The sequence below is a fragment of the Lissotriton helveticus genome, chromosome 3_2 (assembly GCF_964261635.1).
Source record: "Lissotriton helveticus chromosome 3_2, aLisHel1.1, whole genome shotgun sequence".
NCBI lineage: Eukaryota > Metazoa > Chordata > Amphibia > Caudata > Salamandridae > Lissotriton > Lissotriton helveticus.
The window spans coordinates 257,386,209-257,408,443 of NC_136062.1; the positions used below are offsets into that span (position 1 = coordinate 257,386,209).

Here is a 22,235-nt window from a genome sequence, read left to right on the forward strand (position 1 = left end):
ATCCATCTCTCTTCAATCTGTTTTAACTTTTCGTTGGTTGCAGACATAATGGGTTGAAGACCACAGACTTCATCTAGTATGGAGTTTAAAACAGGATTCTGAGAGGAATGAATGGGAGAAGGCGAATCATTTTTATGTCTTTTTGGTTCTGTACCATATACAGAGGACCTAGCAGAGTGATGTCATTGGCCATTGTGAGACGTAGAGGAAGTCACCAAAAAGATGGAGTGAAGAGAAGGTAGTTGCAACAATTGCCATGGAAAAACCAAACAGTAAGATATAATGACAGTATAATCAAAGTTAGACGAAGAGATCCTCCAAAATGCAAGAATAACCAATGAAAGATCCTCAGAAAAAATAAATACTGATATTGTTTGATATGAAGGCTGCTCCATTACCTCAGTATGCTGGTACAAGCATGAGACGAACTGAACAGAGCCAATAGAGGACCATTGCAAACTTTACACTTAAACACAGTTGCTTGTGCTCACACTTGTTTTCTGATTTTAGGCGTCTTGTTATTAACAGGTTTAAAGCAAAAACAATATCCCAAAAGGTATGAATGAACAGACAATTTATATTGCATGCACAAGGCATTACAACAGTCAGGAAAAGGAGACGCTTATACTCAGGGATTCAAATTACAAAAATGATCTTTAGTCGCTTAATATTCAATTCATATCAAGACAATTTCATGCCACAGAGAATATGTACAGCACATAAATGGACAATTCAAATGACAACCGATAAAACTTGGTGCTCAATATATACAAGTGATAAGTGGCGACGCAAGTGAAGTAAGTGAACAGCGGTGAACGGCGCAAAGTGAGCAAAGTGAAATATATACACAGTGATTAGCTCAACAAGTGACCAACAGTCAATAACTTTACATAATGTAATTCACAATTTTTTGTTAAGGTCATAGTAAAATGCGCCTATAAATTGCGCCGTGGAGTCGACGACATTTCGGTCCATATCAAATGCAGACCATCATCAGGACTGGGTTGTCTCGTTTGGAGTGCTGTCAGGGAAAGCAGGACAAGTGGTAAGGGTACTTGGACAGACTGGGATGGAAACAATTAGTTGAGGGACGTAAAGTACGTCGTGACAGGGGGAATAGACCAATGAGGAACCAGTGTATTGAGGCAGAACTGAAGGGAAGGTGGATGGACAGGGGTAGTTGGACGGGAGCATGTGCACTCTATCGGTGGACCATGATAGTGAACCCAATAGTGGTGGGTAGTGCGGTGCTTTGGGTAAAGCATTAGCCCAAATGAGAAAAGCCGGGGGGAGGGAAGGAGTAAAAGGGGAGGAGGGGCAGGAGGCGGGGAAGGAAAGAAGGCAGGCAGTGGGGGGGGGAAGAAGGAAGGATCAATGTAAAGGAGGGAAGGAATGAATACATGCACCTGTATAATTAAAGCATGGGCGGTGCGCCAGAGACGTGATCCCTTGTATTAAGATATACACCCGCCCCGAGGGTAATAATAATGTGCAAGACCGATGCCCGTCTTACCTGTAGGCTGAAGATGCTGGAGACCTCCTCCGGGGAGCGGACACGGCAGGGGATACACCTATGGGTACTGAAGGGCAAAGTGGAGCATTCAATAATATGCTCCCGTCATCGATTTCGGAAAGTACTATGGAAGTCAACCAAGATTACCTTAATCTTCTCAGGCGGTCTCAAGCAATTTGGTGGGCCGGGGAATCCAAGGCACAGGGGACCTGAAACCGAAGACAGCGGTCAGGGTCCGGAATATAGATACATAAGCCGAATATGAGCGGGACAGAGGGGGATTGTGCTTACCTGAGTGAATGCAGGCGCCTGTCACGTAGTAAATACGTGTATTCAATCAGCCGGGAGCAAGGGAACCAGCAGTTGGCGTCCAAGTCGTGGCTGGGGGCAGGCGGTGACCGCGGAAGGAAATAAACGCCGCGTCACGGAGGGGGCGGGAGCGGCAAAGTGAGGGCGGAAGGGGAGTGAAGGGAAAGAGGTGAGGGCGGAAATGGGCGTGCATTGAGCGCTGATGCTCGGGAGGACGGAGATACATAGGGGCAAATGAAAATTAGGATCCATACCCATTGAAAAGGCAATAATGAACAAGCAATAAAAGAATATAAGGGCAACAATTATTAGAAACAGATAAACATCATGGCTCAGCAGAAGGACATGTAGACAATGAAATCCAATGTTAATAACGTATCAAAACATATCGAACCGTTGTTACCTGCTATGCATGTATATATAAACAAACATATCCCAGTAAAATCAAAATAAGGTATGTACCCCACTAATCAGAGTGTATCAATGCTATATAGTTGGAGGATATTAACAAAGGACAGGAATATCATGAATAATACATGCTGGGCGACATAGCTGATAACCATGTTAGAGGGGGACGTAGATTGATGAAACCCGGAGTCCTATATATGAGGGTTATTACATAGTCACAGTGTTGTTCCACTCATCAAGGCTATTGAGGCCAGATGACACGGAGTCACAGATTGTCATCCACTTACATTCAGCCTTGTTCAACAACATTTTAATGTCTCCTCCCCGAACAGGGAGGGACGGATTGTCAATTACTTGCCAACCAATGTCTGTATCCACATGACCTGAATCGATAAAGTGTGGTACTAGGGGGGCAGTCATAACTTTACAGTTAATCCTACTCTTATGTTGGATGATCCTTTGTTTGATCATTTGGGTTGTCTGACCTATATAGATCAGTCCACAGGGACATGTAATGGCATAAACCACATTTGGTGTACGGCAATTAGTGTGAGTCTTCAATTTATATGTACGTTCTTTGTAAGTAAAGACATTGGTGTTTTTGGTCAATTCGCAGACACTACAATTTTGGCATTTAAAGTGTCCAACCACTGGGTCCAGTCCCCATGCCGCCGTAATGGTGTGTTTTTCTTTTCTAGACTGTGGCCATGTGATAGCATGTACCAAGTGGCTGGCGATGTTTCGGCCACGTTGGTAGGAAAACAATGGTAGATCAATGAAGGATTCATGACTTCTCAGTATTGGCCAGTTCTTCTTAATATTTTGCTGACTTCATTGCTGTGCGGACTGAAGGTGGACACAAAAGGGATTCGATTTAAGGTCTTCTTTGGTTGTTGTGAGAGAAGCGTATCCCTGGGGCAGTACCATGGCCTTTTTCTGGCTTGAGAGACCAGGCGTCGTGGAACCGCTGGGCAAATATATTGATGCAGTTATCAAAGAGTTCGTTCCCTGTACTGATACTTTTATTCGTGATACTACTGATCTCATAAATACCATAGAAGATTTACCCTATGATACTACTTCTCAATTACTTGTAAGCATGGATATTGAATCCCTCTATACAAACATTCCACATGACGAGGGTCTCCATGTGATACGGGTACTTCTGCAATCGAGACCACAGCCAACTAAGATACCTACGGAATTCATCATGTCACTATTACGTATTGCCCTTCAGAATAACTATTTCCTGTATAACAACATCTTCTACCTACAAGTGAAGGGAGTCGCCATGGGCGCTTGTTTTGCCCCAAATATTTCTATTTTATTTGTACACAATTTGGAGAAATCTTTGATTCTTACCCCCGTAAATCCATTTTTTTCACAAATTTGTTTATGGCGTCGATACATAGACGATATCATTATGATTTGGAATGGAGACACTCTGTCCTTGAACTCGTTTAATCAATGGCTTAACCATGCACAGGAACATTTGAAATTCACCAACGAACAAAAAACCAATGATCTTCCATTTCTGGACGTGATAATTCATGAAGAAGACGGCAGATTGGGGACTACTCTATTCCGTAAGCCCACGGAGAAAAACACCTTGTTGGAATACTCAAGCTATCACCCCAGAGCCCTACGAGATGGGTTGCCATACGGACAGTTTTTACGCATTCGGCGTAATTGCAAGTGGCGGAAGGATTATTTCAGGGAGGCGGAGGCTCTAGCAAAAAAACTAATCCATAGAGGCTACCCACGACGCCTGGTCTCTCAAGCCAGAAAAAGGGCATGGTACTGCCCCAGGGATACGCTTCTCTCACAACAACCAAAGAAGACCTTAAATCGAATCCCTTTTGTGTCCACCTTCAGTCCGCACAGCAATGAAGTCAGCAAAATTATTAAGAAGAACTGGCCAATACTGAGAAGTCATGAATCCTTCATTGATCTACCATTGTTTTCCTACCAACGTGGCCGAAACATCGCCAGCCACTTGGTACATGCTATCACATGGCCACAGTCTAGAAAAGAAAAACACACCATTACGGCGGCATGGGGACTGGACCCAGTGGTTGGACACTTTAAATGCCAAAATTGTAGTGTCTGCGAATTGACCAAAAACACCAAGGTCTTTACTTACAAAGAACGTACATATAAATTGAAGACTCACACTAATTGCCGTACACCAAATGTGATTTATGCCATTACATGTCCCTGTGGACTGATCTATATAGGTCAGACAACCCAAATGATCAAACAAAGGATCATCCAACATAAGAGTAGGATTAACTGTAAAGTTATGACTGCCCCCCTAGTACCACACTTTATCGATTCAGGTCATGTGAATACAAACATTGGTTGGCAAGTGATTGACAATCCGTCCCTCCCTGTTCGGGGAGGAGACATTAAAATGTTGTTGAACAAGGCTGAATGTAAGTGGATGACAATCTGTGACCTCGTGTCATCTGGCCTCAATAGCCTTGATGAGTGGAACAACACTGTGACTATGTAATAACCCTCATATATAGGACTCCGGGTTTCATCAATCTACGTCCCCCTCTAACATGGTTATCAGCTATGTCGCCCAGCGTGTATTATTCATGATATTCCTGTCCTTTGTTAATATCCTCCAACTATATAGCATTGATACACTCTGATTAGTGGGGTAAATACCTTATTTTGATTTTACTGGGATATGTTTGTTTATATATACATGCATAGCAGGTAACAACGGTTCGATATGTTTTGATACGTTATTAACATTGGATTTCATTGTCTACATGTCCTTCTGTTGAGCCATGATGTTTATCTGTTTCTAATAATTGTCGCCCTTATATTCTTTTATTGCTTGTTCATTATTGCCTTTTCAATGGGTATGGATCCTAATTTTCATTTGCCCCTATGTATCTCCGTCCTCCCGAGCATCAGCACTCAATGCACGCCCATTTCCGCCCTCACCTCTTTCCCTTCACTCCCCTTCCGCCCTCACTTTGCCGCTCCCGCCCCCTCCGTGACGCGGCGTTTATTTCCTTCCGCGGTCACCGCCTGCCCCCAGCCACGACTTGGTCGCCAGCTGCTGGTTCCCTTGCTCCCGGCTGATTGAATACACGTATTTACTACGTGACAGGCTCCTGCATTCACTCAGGTAAGCGCAATCCCCCTCTGTCCCGCTCATATTCGGCTTATGTATCTATATTCCGGACCCTGACCGCTGTCTTCGGTTTCAGGTCCCCTGTGCCTTGGATTCCCCGGCCCACCAAATTGCTTGAGACCGCCTGAGAAGATTAAGGTAATCTTGGTTGACTTCCATAGTACTTTCCGAAATCGATGACGGGAGCATATTATTGAATGCTCCACTTTGCCCTTCAGTACCCATAGGTGTATCCCCTGCTGTGTCCGCTCCCCGGAGGAGGACTCCAGCATCTTCAGCCTACAGGTAAGACCGGCATCGGTCTTGCACATAATTATTACCCTCGGGGCGGGTGTATATCTTAATACACGGGATCACGTCTCTGGCGCACCGCCCATGCTTTAATTATACAGGTGCATGTATTCATTCCTTCCCTCCTTTACATTGATCCTTCCTTCTTTTTCCCCCCCGCCGCCTGCCTTCTTTCCTTCCCCGCCTCCTGCCCCTCCTCCCCTTTTACTCCTTCCCTCCCCCCGGCTTTTCTCATTTGGGCTAATGCTTTACCCAAAGCACCGCACTACCCACCACTATTGGGTTCACTATCATGGTCCACCGATAGAGTTCACATGCTCCCGTCCAACTACCCCTGTCCATCCACCTTCCCTTCAGTTCTGCCTCAATACACTGGTTCCTCATTGATCTATTCCCCCTGTCACGACGTACTTTACGTCCCTCAACTAATTGTTTCCATCCCAGTCTGTCCAAGTACCCTTACCACTTGTCCTGCTTTCCCTGACAGCACTCCAAACGAGACAACCCAGTCCTGATGATGGTCTACATTTGATATGGACCGAAACGTCGTCGACTCCACGGCGCAATTTATAGGCGCATCTTACTATGACCTTAACAAAAAATTGTGAATTACATTATGTAAAGTTATTGACTGTTGGTCACTTGTTGAGCTAATCACTGTGTATATATTTCACTTTGCTCACTTTGCGCCGTTCACCGCTGTTCACTTACTTCACTTGCGTCGCCACTTATCACTTGTATATATTGAGCACCAAGTTTTATCGGTTGTCATTTGAATTGTCCATTTATGTGCTGTACATATTCTCTGTGGCATGAAATTGTCTTGATATGAATTGAATATTAAGCGACTAAAGATCATTTTTGTAATTTGAATCCCTGAGTATAAGCGTCTCCTTTTCCTGACTGTTGTAATGCCTTGTGCATGCAATATAAATTGTCTGTTCATTCATACCTTTTGGGATATTGTTTTTGCTTTAAACTTCTGAACCCCAATCCCGATTGGTTTATGGGTCACACTCCTGTTTCTTTTTACAATTGTTATTAACAGGGACACCAAGTTAATTGATGCCTTTGGTTGAGCATTAGGTCATAGCAAACACCAGCAACATATAAACAGTGTCCTCACAGCCAGTAGTGAAGAAGGTAATCTGGAAAGATGTCTAACACGTGTTTGTGAGCTTTTCCAGCATCAATGACTCTTGCATCAATCAGAACAAACAACAGCACGTTGTTTCTATAGATTTATGGCATGTCAAACATCAGAGGTGGCAAAGCATGACAGAGTAGATAGACTCGAGCACAGTGACCCGAAATGGCGGCCACTCATGTCTGAGGCAGAAGGAAATCACCGCAACATGGAAGATGAAAGTAAAGCTGAAGTTCTGCACATTTCAAATACAGAGTCTCTTGTATCATAAAATAAGGTGCAGCACATGGTTTCCGTAAGAAAATGACATTGCCAGATAGTGGTAGCAGTAAATCTTGGAATCTGAGGCAGACGCAAGCGCAGCGACCTAAGATGGCGGCCACTCTTGTACCAGACAGGGTGCAATTACCGCTAGTGGAACGAGGCTTGAAGAGGGCTGGAAGTCTTTTAAAAAGCGGTCTTCGAACTCACCGCATCATTCGGAATAAAAGACTAACACTCCATACCTTCAAAAATGGTATAGGAGGCTCGAAATGCGATTGAGAGTCCCGCGGTGCGGCGGAGCTCACACGGGATCCACCTTTACTCCACGGCGTGCATGCCACGTCCCTACAGTGTTTAATCTGTAAGTAGTGACTGAAGCAACATAGACATAATTTCCGAGTGTGTAGCTAACCAGGCATAGTAAACTGAAGTCTCTACCACAGTTAGTTGGGTGTACTTTGAGTTCGATTTCGCATACATCATGGTTCATGGCTGACAAGGGGGCCTAAAGGTGTCACCCTTTCATCCAGTGCTGTTTTCTTCCAAGAGATCCTAGAAACACATGGATGCCAGATCTTTGTAGAATGAATAGCGTGCTTGGTTATAAATTCAGGAACATTTAGAGGAGTCCTATAGGTGATTGGGTCACTACACATTAGTTCAGTCTCCCAATTAATGAAGAGTGGACCGCAACCCTCTGTTTCAGGCTCCTCTTACCTGATAATGATTTAGAACCCTTGGGATGGCAAATATCAGGTGTGAGATGAAGAGTCGACATTGTTTCTTCAGTTCAATAACTTTGCATTCAGGTCCATGCAGGGTTTGTTAGGTTTCGCCTTGGCCGTGGCAACTGCGTAGCAGTTGCTCCGCCCACGGCGAAATCTTATGTCCTAGATATGGGGCTTTGGTTCCGCCTCTGTCTTCCATTGGCTAGCTCCATAAATGGAGGCTAGCCATTGGAAGACATTGTTGTCCGTCACTCTTTCCCCCGTCAGGACGCGATTCGGGGGCTGTGTCTTTTTTAAGCCCCGCCCCCCACCCCCTCACTCTCGCCGTCCCGTTGTCCGTGCCTTCTCCCTCCCGCCCGCCCACTGTTCGTGCCTCCTCCCTCCCACCCGCCCACTGTCTGTGTTCGATGAGTCCCGCCCCCCACACCCTCCCTCTCGCCGTCCCGTTGTTGTCTGTGTTGTCTTATTCTGCGTAATGCGCACCGAGGTCGGGGTTATCATGTTATGGTACGCAGCTGTGATGACAGCTTGTTTTTTACGGCATGGTTATTGTACGGCTCCTTGTTCAGTTGTTGCAGAGGTATCCGGAGTCAAAACTAAAAGCTGCGTTCACCACGCTTACTTAAAAAGCCCGGCGGGTCTCTGCGTCGTATGCAGGAGTGGCTGGTTGGAGCTTGACATGCAGGAAACGTGTTCTTTTGTACATGTGTTTTTTTTTAACGGCATGGTTATTGTTGTTGAGAGTATTTGGAATATTAATGTTGAATCTATATTAAATTATGCTCGATTTAGATAATTGCACGCGCTTAATCTGTATTTGGGGTTTGCATGCACACAATGTATTTAATCTGTAGTGCTTAGAAGACCGCCGAGGTGCTTGCATAGTGTGCGCGGTTCTCACGATGCCAGTAGCAAGCTGCTGGTGCGGCCGCTCGCCGCCCTTGTTCCACAAGTGTCTGCAAGGACTTTCTCCTTTTGTATTCTCACTCAGACCTTTTATTCACAAGCTGAGAGAAACCCTGAAAAGGGAGCGGAGGGTGGGGTTGGGGGGGGACTGGGGCTCCACCGGCATGCAGAGTCCGAGGAGTGGGGGTGGGGCCACATCCAGGTCCCTCCACCCGTGCCAGGCAGGAGGGAGAATGTCGGGGTCCTGCTGGGTCCCCTCCCAGAACCCCACGCACGGACAATGGTAATGCCTTTCTGCGCATTTTAATGTTTAAACAATTCACTTAAAGGGGTATTTATGTCAACTTTTACGGATTTCGGATAGGAATTTATTGGAGTTCGTCCTGTTTTGGAATGTTAGTGTTTGCTGATTATGAGGAAAGAAAAGGCACCTGTGGATGCCCACGTTATGCAGATTCGTAGTGTTGTGTGATTGGTGGGCAGAGGGATGCGTCTCGGAAGGTGCCTAGAGACCCGCGGTGCCCCCACGGAAGCGCCCGGGGAGACAAGACACCGCTTCAAAGCCCCAGCCCCACAGCTGACGCCAGCAGCATCCTCCCCACCGCCACCTCTGCCTTTGAAGGCGGATTTCCTTCCCTTTCTTTCCCTGGCACCTGTCTGAGCTCCGGTAACTCTAGTAGCCAATGACAGCGCAGAATACAGGGCGTGGAAGCAGTCCCTGGCACAAAGAGCCTCGAAGGCCACCCCACGTGCTGTAGGGGGGTTTGGTGGGTCCTCGGTGCCCATGCTGGTGATCTGCGGTCCGCCGCGTGCCTCCCGGATGTTGAATATCCGTATTGCCATGATGAGCAACAGCAGTTGATGCGCTTGCAGAGTATGATAAAAGAAGCGTTGGTGTGGTTTGCTAAAATCTCCGCAGCTGTTTCACTTTAGCACACGAAACCCCGGACATCTGAGTCTCCACGAGTGCAGTTATGCTCTCAGCCCCCCTCACTCCTCCGACAGCCTCCATTATTTAACATTTCACGTTCACCTGCATGTCCCAACCCCATCTATTGTCTTTTGCTGTTTGTCCTTGCTTTCACTCTCTTTAACCTCCTGTCTCTGCTCCTCATAGCCAGGCATTCTCTATTCCAGCACCCTGCCACTCTTATGCACACCCAGCTTTCACTTTCGCAGCTCCACCAGCTTCAGACCCAACTCCGAACAAGTGTGAGTCCCCGGACACCGACGACGGTGATAAGCTTTCTTATTGGCTACTCGGCACGTTCATTCAATCTATGCGTGCAACCACGAACATCTGGATAGTTGTGTCATACCAAATACATGGCTCTTATAATGAAGCACAAGAGAAGACTGCTCATTGAAGCCCTTGGGGCCTCCTGTTCCTCACTTAGGTAAGGACCAACGGTTTCTATAGAAACCGACATGGCCTATGCCCCAACCCATAACCGGACACCAGGCCAGGGCTAGACCACCTGCTGAATTCATTTTGCTTGGCCAAATAGGGACAGGTTCATCTGCATTAAAATGGTATTTGTTTCGAAATATGCCTGTTAGATTTAGAATATCTGTATTACGTGATGTATAGCCGTATGTTGGGTTTTCTGCAGCTGGGTTGGCCTCCCAGTACAAATCGGGTTTTACACCTCGTCTCCCTGGTTTACAAGATCCTATCGTTCTTTTTGTATTATGGTAAGTAAAAGAAGTGTAAGGATAGTTGGTGTTTTGTTGCTGATAATGATGTTTATAAGTTTGTTGGTTATGGCTGTATAAGGTTATGCCTTTCGCAAAATTATGACACTGGTGATCATGTCTTTGGGATACAAGGCATTTTTTCAGGAGACTAACAAAATAAACTAAGTGTTTTCTACATGCTCCTATTACATACAAAACAGCTGTTAACATGTAGATGGCAGGGCCCTCTTTTTTGTGGCCAAAACGTAAAATAGCTTAATTGTGCATGGTGCCGTTTGCAGGGGTGGGTTGCGTGATGTCCCGCTCTGCACAAAAATAATTGCTCTGCCCGATTCATGCTTCTCGTCGACACTAACTCAATCGCAGTTTGTCCAGTACTTTAAGTGCCATGATTATACACTCTGGCCATACCATCTCCACCCCCCCCTCCTTACAGTTTTCTGTAGCCAACAATTAACTGCGCAAGCAGACTTATCAGATCGCTAAATCTGCTCCCTATCTAGAAGTAACCAGTTCCTATAGCTACAGGCTATCAACTCGCACTATCCAGCGCAAAGCAGTGTGAGTCTTCTAGGGAGAGCATGGTGTGTGGGAGAGCATGGTGTGTGAGAGGCAGCAGTGTGAGTCTTCTAGGGAGAGCATGGTGTGTGGGAGAGCATGGTGTGTGAGAGGCAGCAGTGTGTGAGAGACTGCAGTGTGAGAGACCTTTTATTTATGTTTTGGTTTTTGAAACATAAATAAAACGCATTGTTATCTGCAATATCATTAGCTCAAACTCGCGTAAATACGCGACCTATTGCATTGCAAATGCTATAGGTCTTGCATTTGTGAGAGATTAAGCTATTGGCATTGTAAATGACAATGCCATTTATTTATTTATTTTCAAAACCAACACCTAAATAAAAATTGTCATTTACAATGCCAATAGCTCAAACTTTTCAAAAGGCGAAACCATTGCATTGTAAATGCTTGTTTTTAACAGTATTGTCGCAGGACTGGAAGTCCGGATGGATGCAGATGTAGGCTGAAATACCAGGGCTGGGCGACCTCTGACCCACGGGATAGTCATCATCGAGTTCTGGGTACCATGGCCCAGCTGCTACATGGTAGTTTCTTTGCCTTTGCTTTCTTGTCCTGTGACTGAGCCTTCCTTCTGGCGAGCATAGCGTGTCACCCTAGTCGGCTCCCCCAAGATGTCTAACTTCCACCCACTCCTCCCTGTGAAGCACGGTACTTTCTCCTGCCCCTTACCTTATCTCTTCTCCACCTCGCATGCCCCGCCCCCCGCTCTGACTGGAGGCCTGCGCAGAGGAGCTGTTCTGTCTCCCTGGTAAGGGGGAGGCGGGAGCGGAGAGAGAGGAGGCAGGCCTTCTTCTTTCTGCAGGGCGAGGGAGGAGAGAAACAGCTGCTCTGGGAAAGGAAGGAGGCTGTGAACTGACAGCGGGGACTGGGAGCTGCAGTGGCAATAATACTGGACCTACACATTAGCGAACAGAGGACATGGCTCGTGGGTCAGGCAGGCGTCCAGGTAAGCGTGCTGCCGCCGAGCGCTCGCCCCACTGCGCACTCGGCGCGCGGCTCATTGTCAGCGCTGCATACGTGGGACAGGTGCAGCGCGCAGGATGCTCCGCGCCTCAGCCGGGATGCTCGCGCCGGTACCCGCTGCTGCAGAGGCCCCGGAGGGTGGGAGGTGCTGTGCTCGGCGCCAAGACTGACCTCAGCTGGTTTCCCGGGGTGTTCGAGATGCTAAAGACACGCTCAGCCGGTCTCCCTTCCCTGGTCGAGCCTCTCTCCGGGAGCCTGCACTGCAGAGTCCGCCAGCGGTGCAGCCCCTCCGCTGCTCCCAGTGCGGACTCCCAGGCACCGGCGGGGGCGCCGTCTGGCCCAGGAATCGTGTGGCCCACCAGACAGTGGATGGACCACTAACGACCCGGAGCACACTTTATTCCCGCAGATGCGTCTGCAGTAATCCGTGTATGAAGATAGCCCATGGTGACACAGAAGCAAGTCTCAGATCGATGACACCCACCACACACCCGTCCTTGTGTATTATACAAAGGGTTAGCGACTGGGCACTTCATAGGTGCTACATACGGTGCATCAATAGAGATCACTTTAGTATTAGCCTCTGATATATAAAATCGATTCCTATTGTATGTGAGCATCAAACAGTATATACATAGCATCAGTGGACACCTCCCCTTAGCTTCAGATATTACATGTACATCGTGCCAATAGGTATTGCATTTTACATCAGATAATGTATACATGGAATCAATGGGGATCACTTGATTGTCAGATATTACATATGTATATTATCAACAATCGATATTGATTATAGCTTCAGAGAGCTAGGAATAGTATCTATTAATGAGTATCACCTAAACAGCGTCATATATTATGTGTATGTAGTAACAATGGGCGTTAGATATAGAATTATGGTACATACACAGTAGCAATGGACTAATATTCTATACATAGACGTTGCTTGAATATTAACATCAGATGTTGCATACAATGTATCAAGTGGAAGTAACTTAAATATTAGCTTAAAATATGCTATATATTGTAGTAAATAGTATCGTTTTGTATTCTATACGTTATATTAGTGGATTGTATTCGAATGTTAGATTCATGTACTATATATTTTGGGTTGCATTAGAGCGTTTGGCATTATTCACATGCCTGTATTTGAGTGTTACTTTAATATTAACGTATAGTATTCTATACATTGCATCAACGAATAACCACACAAAGCAACGCCCCTGCAATGCGAGGGACTAGTGGTGCCTACACATTTTTGCTTCATAGAAAGCATACGGCACAGCAGTGTATTTATTTACATTAACATAACAGCTGTACGCCAGCCGTTTCATGGCGCAGTCACGTTTTTCATGTAACCAACAAAGATATATTAACAGCTGAGAATGTAAAATAATACTTATTTTAGAGATAATGCCCTCCGTCAAGGGCATTATTGTTTCATAACGACCTTACATGCAGTTCCACATTTTGAGCAAAGCCAAGGTTCTTTGGGTCATCGGGCTGCACGCGGAAGGTACCCTGCATGTGCCTAACGATTGCAATGTATCACAATATAGAATCTTTTTCTCGTTGTTTCCTGAAAAACGTGAAAAGCAGCCAAAACAATGGCCTGTTGCGAACTTCGATTGGCTGCTGCAGAGGGTGCGTCACTTCAACCTGTACATTCATTATTCGACAGGGGTTTTGGCATATGAGCAGTTGTAAAGCAACGTGACTCAAATCCCCATTGTTGTACTGTGCGTTGCTGAGGGCTAAGGGCATCACATATACTGCACGCCTCACAGCCCGTCCAGAATGCCACAGCCCTGTGGTGGGTAACGAAACGGTAGTCTGAGCGTTCCCGCCATGGCGGCCTCTCCAAGTGGCGGCTGCTGTTTTTAGCCACTGCTACACCATTATTCATCCGAGTTGCCTCTGTTGCATCACTTTTTATCTTTGCTGAAAATACCTCTTTTTTTGCGGGGGTCATGAAGGTCACGCGGAGTACGCCAGCAGCACGCGCACTCGAGGGAGGGTATGTTTACAGTTCAGAGAACACATTACCTTCAATCTCAGTCCGACAGGTTTATTAGATTCATATTTTGTACGAGGTGATATTATGTTTATTACGAAAACACCACAGGCCACACTTGACCTGAAAGTGAGGAACGAATGTGATGTGTTGTTCACTGTGGAATTGCTGCTCTAACTATATTGGGAGGCTGTGCATGTCGTTTCTTGTCATTGCTGCGAGTCTGTGCTCGGGAGATAAGATATTGTTATACAATTTTTTCCCCCCGAGAAGGTTGATCGAAGGCACTTTTAATCGTAATGCTGTGGTACATGCAGTGATGGGCTAAATACAGCAGTGTCGCCTTGTGTCTTTTGCCGGTCACCTGCTTTGTGCTGGAGTCCTTTGCACAAAGGGTGGATAACCAGCCTGGGGCAGCCAGTCAACAAAAGCAGACTCTTTTGCAGGTGCTGATTGTTGATTGCTTTTGTGGTGTCTTCCACCTAACACGTGGCTACCATACCTGATATCAAGTGTTCTGTGGGACATGGAGTTTAGAATGTAGATTACTTCACAATTGTTTGGCAAAAATATGCGGCATTCTAAGGATTTGTAGGGCGCTGGGTAAGAACATTTTGGGGCACCTTGTTTGGAATAGCTTTGAATGTAATAACACTTTTGTCTCATTCAAGACATCCTGAAGCTAAATAATATTTAATTATATGTTAAACCTTCAGAAACGGGGGACACTACAGCTGCAAAGAACCAAACATCTTGGAAGAGCCCATCTGACCAGTTCCCACTGGACTTGCCCTGGGCCATTCTGGTGGCTTGTTTTCTAGTGTGTCCTATCCCTCAATTACTGTTCCGGAGGTCCTGGAACCCTTACCTGGGGTCTGTATGTACTCCTCCAGCCTAACCCTAAGGACACGGGACTTAACAATTGTTTATTTTTGCTTAGAGAACCGTTGACAGACCGGGACCAACCTGCCAGTGAAGCCACCCAGGGTGCATCGCTGGCGGACCTGACTCTGCCATAACTCCTGCTTTTCTCGATGCGGAATCTATTGACTCTGACGCCCGCCTTGGTTTGCAGCTGCAGTCTCGTCAGCGCCACAGAAGATGGAGAGCTTATCAACGCCAAATACCTGAAGGGCATGAAAACTTGAGCTTTTCGCACATAAACTAATGGTTTCGTGAGGCTCATCCCGTTGCTGGAATCTGTTGGCACCGATCCCTGTGCCCTCAGTGCAATCCCATAGCCTGCTCTCACTGGAGGCTGATGATGTTGGGAGGTAACTTTACCACCAGGAAAAACTTGGTCCCTTGTAACCGACCCTCACTCCTTTGCGGTCAGCCTGATAACTTACCCTTGACCGTGTCTAGTTGCACGCTGTTTGTGCTTTGCTCCATTTGGTGCTATTTTTATTAAAATCTATCAAAATGTATATCTCTGGTTCCCCTTATTGGAATTTTGTTGCTTTGGTGTCATTTATTTCTTTAAATTATTGGCAACTGCAAGTATCTGCCATGCTAGACTAGATCAGAGTGAAAAGTTAAGGCCGACCGCGAAAGAAAACGGGTAAGATACAGGAACCAGATTTGGTCTGGTGGAAAGTTTTTTACCTTCTGACTGAGAAACTTTTTTAAAAGTTGAAAATCCTAATTGGGGCACAACATCAGGCTGTGGCCAAGATGGGATTCATGAGACTGGATAACTGTTGGATGAAAACCCAGTGAAGCTGTTGACTTTTTGCAGCCAAGCTCAGAGTAAGTGAAATTCGCACCCCGGGAGGGTCCCTCATTGTCCTGGTACTTTTAGTATCTGCTCTCAGTGAAGATTTTCTACCTTCAGACTTAAAAATTTTGGGGGAAGTCAAACTTTTTTCAGTAGGCCAAACAGCAAGTTGAGTCCGACCGGTGCTGCAATATTAGCAGTTGTGGCTCAGTGGCAGTCCTTTGTTACCCTATGGTTCTTTTTGCAAAAAGTTTAGAAGTGTCCAGTTTTGCAGTTCTTGTAGGGGAGTGAACTCAGTCTTCATGGGCCAAGAGTCGAGGACCTTATGTACACCACATGGCGATTAGGACACATCTCCCAGAAGCCACTAGCAGGGTTCAGAGCGAATCCAGTTGAATCCGGTTAGCTGGGCTCAGTAGAGTCTTGGGCTTTCTGCAGCTTTGGTATAGCTGTAGCTTACCATAAGGCTAGCCAACTGGCCCTTGGAGACCACTCTTCTGTCCTGAGTACAAGTTGGAGCAGGCCCAGCCCATTGGTTTCTCTCCACAGGTTACAGTAAGTGTGTTCCTTCTTCTGTCTACCACTGGTCCAGAAGTGCTCTCTAGAAGGCATTCACGGGTGCCACTTTCATGCCTGACACTAGCTTGTGGGTAAGGGTGACTCCCTAAGCAATAGGGAAAACTTCCTAGGGTCAACCCTACCCATTTTGATATAATTGCCTGGTGATTTGGCCCTAAACAATCCCACAGTGCACTTCCCTATTAAAACTTAACGTGACAGAATCTTTCTTCCCTTGTACAGAGCTCTTCGCTCACACCCCTGAGGTGTTTCTAGGGAAATGAGGAACTCCCCCTGTGAAAGCAGTTCTGCAATTAGTTTTCTCGCCACTGGGATTGGGGCAGCATGTCTATTTGATAATATCAGTATCAGGCCTAGATGTGAGTTATAGCTGCTCCTTTGAAGCTTGTACATTTGGTGACCACAGGGTTTCCTGTCAGGAGGAAGTCACCCCTCCTCCCAGCCAAGGACCTTTTCTTCCCTTTCCTAAGAGCAGATCATACCGCCCAGCAGACTGCCTAGTGACAGTTGGGGATTATCTCTGAAAGGGCTACTAGAAGCATTTGGTCTGGAAAATGCAATACAAAAAATAGTGGCGTTTTCAAAATAGAAATTTAAAATCCAACTTTACCTTCAGGTTGGATTTTAAATTCCTATTATTTTGAGTCCTTGAATCATTGTTCTAGCTATTCCCAAACTGGATTTATTACATTAGAAAGTGCTATAATGTAACCCTGTGCTTTCCTATGGAGAGCCAACCTTGCCACAATGAGAACTTCTTTAGAGATTTTTCACTGCCCAAAAATGTAAAACTTAAATACACATTTCCTACTTTATAAGAGCCTGTCATAGGGGTGACGTACAAGTAGGCCTAGGTGGAATTTTTATTTCCGCCAGCGGAATCGGAGGAATTTGATAATTCTGCATTACACTTGTTATGCGGAATGACTGATACATTTCACTTCTCCACCGGCGGAATTAATCTGCAGTAAAATTGTTGATTCTGGACAGGGAACATTCCCTCTATGTTTAAAAATCACTGCCGATTACAGTTTGTTCTGCAGTGATTTTTAAACATAGAGGGACTACTCCCTCTTGCAGCCCTGTTTAGCAGCCGCGGTCGGTAGGGGAGTACCTGCCGGGGCGGTGACATGGGGAGGGGGAGGGGCAGGGTGGGGGTTAGTAATGTATGGATAATGGAGGTTTACAGGTAAGTAAACATAAATAAATCAAACAAATTTCGTTGCGCGCACTGCATCCCCAAATGCAATGCAGTGCGCTCAATGAAATTCGTTTGATTTATTTAAATGTTTACTTACCTGCAAACCTACATTATCCATACATTACTAACCCCCACCCTGCCCCTCCCCCTCCCCACGTCACCGCCCGGCCGGTACTCCTCTACCGACCGCGGCTGCTGTTTAGAAACGACTGCAGTACATACCCCTTGGCGCCCTTATGTGCTCTGCATTAATAACTGCAGACTATGTAAGGGCACGGAGGGAAATGCACTCCAATAATTGTCACTAACCAGTTTATAGTGGCTACAGAATGACTTGTTCATCTGAAGGCACCTTAGCCAAGCCTCCTGCATCTCCGGCTTGGTAGAGTAACCAAATGTTGACTCAAAGTTTGTAAGAGAGTATTTGATGTTAAATCTCCTCAGACAGCAACAACTCTGAAAATCACTTTGAGAACGACCTGCAGCACATCCTGTTTGGAATTTGCTGCCACCTGCTATCCACATGACTCATGAATTCTTGTACATTAGGAAGAAATAAAAAAGAAAATCATTTTATATTATATTTTTTTGATTTGTGTCAACTCTGCTGCTTTATATGAATATTATTTTACAGTTTAAAAAAAATGTTTTTTACATATATTGTTTTGTTTTATTGTTCAAAGCATTCCAATACCATTGGAAAGGTCCATGTTAGAACGTGCTAAATAAAATAAATAAATTGTCCTCTCAATTTTGATATTTACTTTCGGAGCTAATTGAGTTTAGTAGATCTTGCATGTTATGCATTCTATTCACAGACGCCTGTAAGTCATGTAGGTGCCACTTAAATGAACAATTGTTTGCCTATGTTCAAAAGTCCTTCATCAAATAAACATTCAGACAGGCACGTAGAAGTCGTTGCTGATGTAATGTTAGTAGTGAAATCCACACAGCGCTTGTATTGTTAGTCTAGTCCAAACATCAGAGAGTGTTGACCCCTTTTATTAGACTAACTAGACATTAAAGTCCCAAAGTTGTCTTCATCAGAAACTATTTAATGGTTTTAGAGTTGTGCACCAAATAAGATTTTAATCATACCATTTTAGCATACAATACTTGATGAGAGCATTAAAAAGTTGCTTTTGGATTATGGTTACCTCTACTTGGTCTCTGATACATCCTGAAAAGCAATTTTGGCATCTTTCAGAAACATATACTCGCGCTCAAATGAAGGAACCTACATATTCTTGGAAATAATGGATTGTTGGATTGGTTTGCTTTGTGAAACCTGTAGATTGTTGCCTTTTTAGTAGCGTACAGTTAACACTTAACCTTAACCTCAACCTTAACGTTATTGAGTTGTGGCACTGCCACACCTGGCATTGACTAACTAAAGCTGACTATCTCGGAATAAGAATAGTCTAAAAGGTCTTCCTAAAGGACAAATGATTTTAAATCAGAAAGAGAAACTGGGTAGACAAATTCCTGTGTTGGAGTCAGAACAAAGGATCAGTTTCTATCTTGGCACCAATTAGCAAATGATGGCTCAACAAAAAGGATCTGTGCGGTATAGAATATCTTTATTTTTAACAATTTAAGAGCTAGGAAAGGGGTAGGCCAAAATGAATTTGTGAACAACAGATCTACCAACTCTCACTTTGCCACTGTGTGTCACATGATATCGTCTCTCTTCACACGGTCACACGATGAGGAGCCGATATCACACGGTGTCAGGAATAACCCCCACACTCTGCCCCACTACCACGTGTCATATATATCCTCATACTGTATTCCTTATCATGACAATAAAAGCCATCGTACACGTTTGTCTTGTGGTGGTCATTTGTTGGCCGCAGTTTATTAGGAATACAAGGAAACATGTATATACTTTGCAACTTTGCATGCTATGTCATAACAAACTTCCTTGTATTGTCTCTTGTCCCTTCTGGGTCGTTTTCTTTGGTAGGTTGGGTTTTTTGCACCCCGTTTGCACGGGAAGGGAGTAGCTTCTGTCCCGGAGTTAGGCCACCTCAATACCGTGTCCGACTTTGTTGTGCCCTGCTGTCCGGCGGGGGCTGGGCTACGAGCGCCGTCTTCGTTTCCTACCCCCCCTGTTTGGTAGGGCAAGTTACCCAGCCATGAGGCATCCCAGAGTGAGTGGTCCTACACACCTGTCCATAGGCCAACTCACCCAGCCGTGAGGCATCTGAAGGTGAGTGGACCTATTCTGGCACACTGCCCTCCGGTGTGCCTCCGTACCAACCAATATCAGCGTAGTTCTTCATCACGCCTTGCCTCTTCCTCAGCCCTGGGACATTGCTGTTCCTTAGGTGTGGGTGGGTGGGACAAGATTGCGCTACTCCCCGCTCTGTGAAGCTATCAGCTTGCCTCGGGACAGGGCTTATATGCTCCCCCACTCGCCTTCAACTCCAGGTAGGCCCCTATTCCATTGGGGGTTCGTATCCTGCCTTGGCCCCCATTGGCCGGGGGTGTCGGGGCTACTTCGGCGGCCGCCGTGGGGGGAGGGAGGGGTCCAGGGGCTTCTTTGCCATCTTTGCTTCTTTGTGTGCCTAAAGCCGGCCCCCCACTAGTTTGTCGGGGGGGGGGGGGGCGGGGCGGGGGCACGGTGCTGGTTATGGAGCCGGCTCTCGAGCACCCTTCGCGAGCAGCCTCTGCAAAAACAAGCTGGCAACCACTTCACAGAGTGGATTCCCAGCTCGTTTTTTGGGTTTTTGGAGGCTTTTTAAAAGCCAACATCGATTATGGGGTGTAAAAGTACCCCAGAACATCGGCAACAGCCTCAGCAGGCTTGTTTTTAGGTGGAGATTTTTTTTGGTGGGAGATCACGCAGGAGTGCCTCCTAGGCAGTTCTGTGCACAAGACCATACCTCCTTCTCACTAGGTTAATTCTTTCTTAAGGTTGGCAGGTCTGGAACAATACTGAGCACCTATCAAGTAGAGGCATATATAATGCTCTCCGCTGAGAGATTCAATGTTCCTAACTCCCAAAAACGTGTTCAAATTTGTGCTATAAGAGTTTGACCTAGCACAAGTTCAGTGGTCCCTAGTATATTAATAAGAACACTATTATTAACAGGATTAAATGGTATTTATTTGTAGAATACCAAAACATTTTTTACAACGGCACAGTGAGTGCTAGTGAAAAACGTGCTCGGAACCCTCTTACGTGTGATATATGTGTGATAAAGATTATCATTGTGCTTATGAATTTTACAAGATCAGCACAACCCATGTTTTAGGGTTCAAAGCAGGTGATTGTGTTTTAATCCCTTGAAGGATTTGGAATCATCGTCAGGACTCTTAATAGTCGAGCCCGACAGGAGAGATGCAGTGGAAGTCAGAGAAGCATTCGGTTAGACTTCAGTTGCCTGGAAGCCAGCAGGTTGGTGTGAAGGTCGTAGCGGAGACTTTAGTCAGGGTGATTGTACTAACTAACAGAGATTGGGTTGCAGCAACCTGGAACTCTAGTGTGCCCACTCTGGCTCTTCGATCTTATTGCAGATTTTATAGTCGAGGTGCATGTGTGCAGTCGGCAGCACCACTTTCTTATTCAACATTTTTGGGAAAGCAATCGTACCATCGACCCACCCCACTCCTCTGTGGAACCCAGGGGCACTCTCTAATACCTCTGGCCCCTCACCTACAGTGTCTGCATCTCTGGACATTCTCCAAAGTCGGGCTGGCATAACCATGGGACATTACATTGCAGACTATTATGCTGACTAAGTTCACCACCACTGTCTTTACACCAACCAGCTGGTTTCTTCGCCACCAACACCTAACCGAGTGCTCCTCTGACCTCAATTTCATCAATCCTTTAGGGCTTCAAAATTAAGAGTCCTGATGATGATCCAACATCTTTCAAGGTATCGATACCCTATCAACTGCTGTGGACCAGCCTTGTCAGTCAGTCTGCATATAACTTTATTCCAAAGGGTTTCATATGGATCAGTACTCAGCCAGGGAATATTTGTGATCACTATAATCCATGGATTGGTAATTTCGGACTGAAAATTTACATCGCTGTTAGGTGGCACTGGGCTTTTAAATATTGCAATCTTTCATTTTGAATATTTGGTTTTGGGTTGAAACTGGGGACTCTATTTTGACACAATTGTGTTGCTGTCAGTTTCTTATTGTTTGATACTTGTTCTTTGGATCTCTATCAGATAAGGCCTTTAGTGCATGCTATGCTATTTACAAGGTAGGTGGCAATAGTATTGGATTTATCTACAGGATGAAGATGGTTGTATGTCAAAATATTGACTACTATGAATAATGTGGTGATTGACTGTAAAAATATTATGGTACAAAAATGACAATGTCAAAATATCGACATTCTAAATATCACATTTCATGCATGCAATTTAAAGTACAAAGATTTAGGGTCTGATTTAGATATTGGAGGACTAGTTACTCCGTCACAGCAGTGATGGATATCCCGACCGCTAAAATATAAATCCCATTGGATATAATGGGATTTATATTACCGTGGATGGGATATCCATCACCGTTGTGACGGAGTAATCCATCCGCCAAGCTCTAAATCAGACCCATAGTAATACAAAATATAACTGTGAAAATTATTTAAATTATTATATTAGAATATACTTAATATGTAATATATTGTATTTTAATAAAACATCTAAACCCAAATACTTAAAAAAAATATATAAGTTTGTATGTAGAAAAAATCCATTAGTTGTATGTAATATAAACATGTGTTTTAAATTTTTACAAGAT

General features: G+C 45.2%; 1 long non-coding RNA gene across 1 annotated transcript in view; it reads left to right on the top strand.

Annotated features, from left to right (window-relative positions):
• Positions 1-11,811: 11,811 nt before the first annotated feature.
• LOC144826286 (uncharacterized) overlaps positions 11,812-22,235 on the top strand; it is a 485,735-nt gene continuing 475,311 nt past the window's right edge. The window contains exon 1 of the long non-coding RNA XR_013609760.1: positions 11,812-11,946. This is a non-coding gene — a long non-coding RNA (uncharacterized LOC144826286). The remainder of the gene's footprint in view (positions 11,947-22,235) is intronic.